Genomic DNA, 5,732 nt, shown 5'->3' with positions numbered 1-5,732 from the left:
AATGTTGACCAAAACGTTAAAATTTCAAATATGATAGCCTACATGAAAATTCACGTGTACTTTATGTTAAATTTTTTTTATTTTGAATATTTTGTAAACTTTTTAATATTTATAATTTATTGATCTGACATATAAAACAAATAGAGTCATGTCAATATAAAGTATACGTGGACTATTATGCGGGTTGTTATGCCCATATCATAAAAAAAAATTTAATATATTCACCAACATTTCCGTTTAAAAAAAATGATTTCACTCTTTTTAAGACGTTGAAGGCTAAATTTAGCTAATAAATAAATAAATTGAAATATAAATATTAAAAACTAAATTTATCATTATATTTTTTTTATAGTTATAATAGAATAAATTATTGTAAATATTTCACTAAATTATTAAATAATAAGCTAGATTTAAGCTAACTATTTTATGTATTCCTTTCTTTTAATTATTAAAACTCGTGGCTAGAATTTACTCTATTAATGAGTCTATAAAATACGGATGATTAATTACTCAGTTTCAATAAATACAAAAATAAAAAAATGAAAATTTTAAAATTTTAACTTTTATGATAAAAACCATTTAACAATGAATTTAAGACGTAAAAGAGAATCAAAGTTAAGCGGATGAGTACTCATGAAGTGTGGTAGTGCATGAAAATTTTCCTTAAAGTCAACTCATTTAGGCTTTTTATATTCGGATAACAATCAATAATATTCGGTTTCAAATATTCTAATTAAATAAATTTATAAATTATATTTATTTAATGGTTAAAGTATATAGGAAATTTACGTATTTTATGGATTATTATTAAATAGATTGATTTAGTTTTTATATTATTTTAAAAATTTCAAATAAAAATTTAATTTACAAACTCTATTAAATAATAAATGTTAACTATATTTTAATTTAACATTATTTAATTTATTTTTAATAATATAAGGATTAAATTATTCCATTTAATATTAGAAGGACTAATTCGATCAACCCTATAATAAAGGGACGTCTCTGGTACATTTACCTTCATTCAATTAACCACTATTCATAACTAAAAAGGTTAATATCCCGATTGATAATTAAGTTTAGGTTTAATATTCAATTTGGTACTTAAAGTATAATTTTAATATTTAATGTGGTACCCAAACCAAATGATATAATGCGACTTAGTGAATATTTAACACGTGTATTATAATAAAAAAACATAAATACTTAATTGAAACAAAAAAAAAATTCAAGTCCTGAATTTAATATTAAAGCTAAACTCGTGTACTTGATTAGAAAAAAATCAAGTATGAAATTAAATATTAAAATTAAATATAAATAACAAATTATAAAAATAGTACTAAATTCAACATTGAATATTATTAACCCCAATTAAAAGGTCACGTGGAACCTCCGTACGTGAGATATTTTTAGACTTCTTCGTTTGCCAACGTCCACAATTAAGTGCCCACAATTAAGTGCCCCAAATATAGCCAATCATGTCTTGGCATTTTTGGTATAGATTAGCTGATTTCGAATTTTTAATTTTTTTTCAAATCTGATTTAGTTTAATTTTTAGATCTTTCGATTTATTTTAATGAAATAATTTTTGTTTTATGGCTTTTAAACGATAAATTTTTATTTTTTTTAAAGAATAATTTTTAAGTAAAGAAAAAACATATGAATTTTTTTTAAAAAAACACCCTTTTATATAGAATTTAAGTTAGTTTTATTATTTTAAATATAAAACATTTATTTTTATATCATAACAAATTAAAATTAGTTATTACATAAATAAAAAAATAGAAATCAAATTAGTCCTAAAAACTTTAAATTTTTAATTTATATTTTGTATACGGTCCAAATATCTTGATTCAAGTTAGTTTTCCGTTTATACCATTTAAATCATATATGGCCCTTATATGGAGATCCTTTCGAGAGTTATTCTGTCTTAGGGTAGATTATATCAAAGTTGTGCTTTTTAATGTTTAATTTTGCTCGTAGTAATTCGAATGTATAAACTTAATAGGCATAGTGATAAATTTAACAATTAATAGTTATATATTTTTTTGTCAACTTGACCCTTATTTTTTTTAGATAAATTTAGCTCTTAACATTTTAAATAAATTTTTTTGTATGAGTATAAAATGGATTTTCGAATGATCTATAAATGAACCTTGTGAATAAAACCTTGTGTTAATAAGGTTGAGGTATTGGGATTTTAAACACCTACGTTCGAGTCTTGCAATGTGTGGGCTTTCTTCGGGTTTATCTTAGTTTATATGTGTATTATCTATATTTATTTTGGTCTAGTTCTGAATATACGGAGGTTAGGTTAAAATGTCATAAATCCATCCACTTTTTAAAATTTAAAATCTAAGTCCAACTGTTAATATTTTTTTTGTTAAATTTGTTGGTGTGACATTTTGTTATTTTAAATTAAAAAAAATTCGCTTAGCATTCAAATGAACTTGAATTTAACAAAAAAGAAATAACAGTGTTAATAATTAAACTTGAATTTTGAAATCTAAAAAGTAAACAGATAAAATTCTTAAGAATGAAAGTACAATGATTAAATTTCAAATTTTTAAATAGTACAAAGACTTATTTGATATTTCAATCTTCGGATTATCAATCAATTATGTTGATGTACATAATTTATATAGTAAGTACAATTGTAGTTGTGCCCTAAAAATCTTAAATAGTAATGAACATTAATATACTCTGATTATTTGTTGAAGTTAACAAATGGACATAAAAAAAATCCATTAATTGTTTATTAAATCAATAGAAATCAATCTAATTATTTGAGTTTTGATTGGTATCAGAATCAATTTAAATATGTTAATTCGGTCTAGTTCAATTTATGTAATTAATAATTGAATTGATAGAATTAATCGAGATTACTGGTGAGTACTCAATGACAAAGTGATGATGTAGTATGAGTTTAGTAAGTTGGGTATGGATTTAGTATGGTATTTGAGATTGTGAGGTTTGGGCGAAAGTATGAGGATAATTGGAAGCTTGAAAATAAACGGAGAAGGAGATGAATGGATGAATGTTGTTTTACAAAGTTTCTCTCTTTTGTTTGGTTGACCAAAAAATCTGATAACTTCGATTTATCCCTCAATTTATTTTTAGATATTTCTGTTTTCCCAATTTCAGGAGGCTTATTTTTAAAAGTGAGTACGATTCTATGTTGTGCGGAAGCGTGTAAAAGAGTAAAATTATTGTACTAAAAAATCACACTAAGTTCAATTCCCAGGAAAGAGAGGTGGATCACAAGGATCGCTTAAGTACCAGGTCTTTCCTAGCCAGAATATCCCTCAATCGTAATTTAATAGCACAATAAATCACTACAATCACACACACAATTCATGTAGAATAATACAATAAAGAACACCAGAATTTAACGAGGTTCAGCAAATTTTGCCTACGTCCTCGGGCACTACCAAATATATTTCACTCCAAAATACAAGTGAGAATTTACAAAGAGAGAGAGAGAAAACAATGCCTTAAGTAGAGAATGGCAAGTTTGAGATACAGAATGAGAGATGGTTATGCCTATTTATAGTTGAGGTTCAGGGATCAACTTGCAAAGTCACTTTACAATTTAGGGACCATATATTGCAAATATCTGAGATTTTATTATGCCAATATCTCGATACCCATATCTTTGACTTTCCAATATTTGATACCCATATCTTTGACTTTCCATTATTTGATACCCATATCTTTGACTTTCCATTATTTGATACTCATATCTTTGATTTTCCATAAATATGGATAATTCCCAATATTCTAGCTATGGTGTATTCACAACAGATGGGGCAAGATGGCTGGTGAAGAACACTGACATCAAACTTGTAGGTAAGATCAACAATTACTCGGATTTGAGTGTTAGTATTGGATACAAGTATTTATTTGATATAAATATTTTGACATTTATTTAAAGATCCCGTTATAGTGAGATCACGTAGGATCCTTTTAAATTAATGGTTGAAATAAAAAGGACAAAAAAAAAAGAAACACTAATTCACCATAGATCATGCCACATAGGATTTTCATTAAGAGATGTGAGTTTACATTTTAATCAATTCAACCAGTTTCAACACTAAAAAAGAGAGATTGATTCCAAAAAAAATAATGTATTCAGTAACTGATTTAACAAGTTCTAGGTCACGAGCACAATTTTCTAATTTTTACTGTGACTTTATCAAACGATTATAGTTTCTTCATTTATGTCTTTCAATCACAATCGTTAATTTAAAAAAGATTCTATGGAATTCCACTATAATAAAATAGCACGTTACTTTACCTATAAATATATACAATGTTTTTTTAAAATTCTCAAGTCTTGGAGGATCTTTAGAGGACCATATCCCTGTATTGACATTTGTATACATGTCAGGTACGAATTTTAAGGTACTGCAACAAAAAATTGAAGAGCAAGAATTGTAGGGATGTTCTTCATATTATCACATAACTACATTATTTCAATGATGTCAGAATTGGACTAGATTAACTAGTTGAGCTGGTCTACATTCTATTAAATTGATGGTATATAACTAGATATAAATCAAATTGATATAACTGGTAAAAGAGATAGATATTGAGATAAAAAAAATCGTTAGTTCAACCTATTGAACCGGTTTGTGACTTTTTTTCTTTATTTGTTGTTGAGAACTTAAATTTAAAATCAATGATCTGATCAGTTCAACCATCGATTCGTTTTTTATAGTATTACATTACTTTGATTTTCTTTTGTCTCAATCATTTGGAAATAGGAAAAAGGATATTAAATTCTAGGATACAAATCCCAAACCTTTTAGAATTTTTTTAAAAACAATTGCATGAACCGACTGAGTTAACTCGATTTTTGGTTGTTTCCTTGCAATATAAGTAATTATGCTGATGAATTTTTTAGGAGTCGATTTCTTATCCGTTGCATGTGAGGATCATTTGGTTTCGGCTCATCTTGAATTCTTTGAAAGCAGGGTAAGGAATTTTTTACAATTTGAATCCTTTTCTTTTCCTTAAATTATTCGTGTCAGGTCGATTTATATTCAAACATGAATATTAAATATGATCCTCGAAACATATGAATAAACTTTAAGTATATTCATATTAAACACATAACTATATTCCAACACTCACTTTCGAGTTGGGATAATGCAGGAAATCATTCTAGTAGAGGGCTTAAAACTTGATGATGTTCCAACTGGGATATATAATGTACATTGCTTACCTTTAAGGTTGCCTGGTGCTGAAGGATCACCCATTAGATGCATTCTCATTAAATGATACATGTAATTTAATCTGGATTTAGCCTTTGTATTGTCGTATGATGTTTTTCAGTCTTTATACTTTTCAAATTTTAAACTTACGTCTTTGTTCTAAATGGTTATTATTAAATTCCTTAAGCTAAATTTAACTATTTTCAAAAAGATTAATGTTTGATTCACTACCGGAGGAGTTTGTAGATTCCACAAGCAACGTTAGGGTTTGACAATTATCTTATAGAGATATAGTAAAATATTAAAAAAAAACACGTGATAATTTTTAAGGCTGCTTATGGAATAAAATAAATACACTGCAGTGTACCAAATACTGATCTTTTTCAAAATATTACTTGACAAATATATTATCACTAACTGGTTGAGTTTTAGCTTGATTGATATGGGTATTATTGCCAATGTAGGAGAATATGGGTTCGAGTGCGTTGAAGCACATTATATTTATATTTATGCTTG

General features: G+C 26.3%; 1 long non-coding RNA gene across 1 annotated transcript; it reads left to right on the top strand.

Annotated features, from left to right (window-relative positions):
* Positions 1-3,788: 3,788 nt before the first annotated feature.
* On the top strand, positions 3,789-5,297 carry LOC107934133 (uncharacterized). The gene is made up of 3 exons (XR_001693809.2): positions 3,789-3,849; positions 4,907-4,977; positions 5,158-5,297. It is a non-coding gene; the product is annotated as an uncharacterized lncRNA (long non-coding RNA).
* Positions 5,298-5,732: the final 435 nt, after the last annotated feature.

The sequence above is a fragment of the Gossypium hirsutum genome, chromosome A01 (genome assembly GCF_007990345.1).
Source record: "Gossypium hirsutum isolate 1008001.06 chromosome A01, Gossypium_hirsutum_v2.1, whole genome shotgun sequence".
In the NCBI taxonomy this organism is placed as follows: domain Eukaryota; kingdom Viridiplantae; phylum Streptophyta; class Magnoliopsida; order Malvales; family Malvaceae; genus Gossypium; species Gossypium hirsutum.
This window is presented reverse-complemented; position numbering and strand designations above follow the sequence as displayed.